We start from the raw sequence: 1,931 nt of genomic DNA on the forward strand, positions 1-1,931 counted from the left end.
GTGGTTTAAATCTCAGGCCAGTTCAAAATAACTTCAAGTAAATGCTGCTACAACATATATATTGTGCTTTCCAATATACTGTAAAATTTAACTTAGTGATTATTCTGAGCAGTTGAATGAGGAAGAGTAGGGAATTCTAGGTATGAGGAAAATGAAAAGGAGTCATATAATGTTATGTGGATGTTATGTGTTATTTTCCTACTATTAGCCCTCATTTTACCCAGGCTCAGCCAGCCTTTCATTAGTGGTGAGACAGTGTTCTAAACTGTTAGGCTACTGATGACTGATCTGCCAGTTATTGCTTCCCTAAGGTTATCTTCTGGCTCAAGAAGCAAAAGCATCACATGTTTATGGCCCCAAGGAAGGTTGTTAGAACAGAAATACAGAAAGAAGACTATTCAGTGATGAATTTCTCAGTTTCTCAGCAGATCATTTTTATTTTAAGCAAGGGATTCTTATGTTTAGAGAAATACTTTCTATGAGTTATATGAGTTGCTAAAATCTGTACCTTTTGACCTTCAGACAATGAGATCTGTGTAAACTGGGAATGAATGAAATTCATCACTCAGTAAGAACTGGACCCTCGTTCCCATACTTGTTTAAGAATTCATGTGGATACTGGCAGGTTTATAGTGTGGGAGATAAATCATCCAAGAAACATGCAAGATGAACGAACACTTGGAGATGTTTCAAAGTCATTTCAAGAGCAGAAGATGATGGAGCAGCTTTTTGGAAATTTGAAATCAAAGTTTTTAGAAGACTACAAATCCTACATCCTTCAAGTGTATCTCTGGGTATAGAAATTCTTACTGAAGTATCATCAAGATAATGTGGCTTAGAAGAAAAATGGAATGCATTCATTATACTTCTTCAACATCTGAGTACAGGAGACTGTAATATTCTCCTCTAAGCCTTCAACTGATGGTGTGCAGGCAACAAATAGTTATTGTGTGTCTACTGTATGCCATCTCTTGAATAAATTGTGGTGGTGAGTCAAAGAATAGTTAAAAGGTCCATGTGTGCTCTAAAACTGCTCTATCTAGTAGGGTGACTAGCTTAAGCACAAACTGCAATCTAGGTAGGAAAAGATAGACTCCTATCTCCAGGTTTCATCAGTTAGGCAAATCCTTAGAATAGCTGACCTTTAAAACTCTTCCTTTGCTGTTATCTTCCAGTAACTCTTGGAATGTGTTAAACAAAATCCTGATAACACCACATATGTTCCCTAAACATTTTGTTCATTTTGCTTGGGAGATTTTGTCATTTTTTAATTCTCTTATAATTTCATACATATGTATAATGTATTTTCATCACTTTTATCCTGTTATTCTCTTTCATCCCCATACATAAACTTTTAATGTTTCTTTTTATATAAAGTGGGATACACGTTCTAAATGTTTTATTTTGAGAAATAATATTTGTATATGTAATGGAATTATCTGTTATAAAATAATTATACAGAGAACATGTGGATAGATGATAGATAGATACATAGGTAAGTAGATAGATAGATAGATAGATAGATAGATAGATAGATAGATAGATAGATAGAATTGCAATAAATATTTAACAAAGCCATGCTTGCATGAAAAGCTCTTTTCTCACAAAATAACAATGCAAAATTGGAAAGACTCTTTTGAGGAATCTATCTATGTATAATCACATATAGTATTTTCTTTTCTTTCAATTCTGTGGATCAAATTCAAAGCTTTGCATTTTCTAGGTAAGAGTTCCAACACTAAATACATTTCAGCTTTTATATTTTCAATTCAAACAACTTTGTAAATTTTGTGCCTCCTGTACCAAGATGCTAATATACATTTGAATATTGTGCACATATATGGTAGATGTGCATGTTTGTGTGTTACCATGCTGGATGAGTGTATATGTGTAGGAAAGAACTCTTCATTGGGTTGGGTGTCTTCCTCTAT

The sequence above is a fragment of the Mus caroli genome, chromosome X, assembly GCF_900094665.2.
Source record: "Mus caroli chromosome X, CAROLI_EIJ_v1.1, whole genome shotgun sequence".
Lineage (NCBI taxonomy): Eukaryota > Metazoa > Chordata > Mammalia > Rodentia > Muridae > Mus > Mus caroli.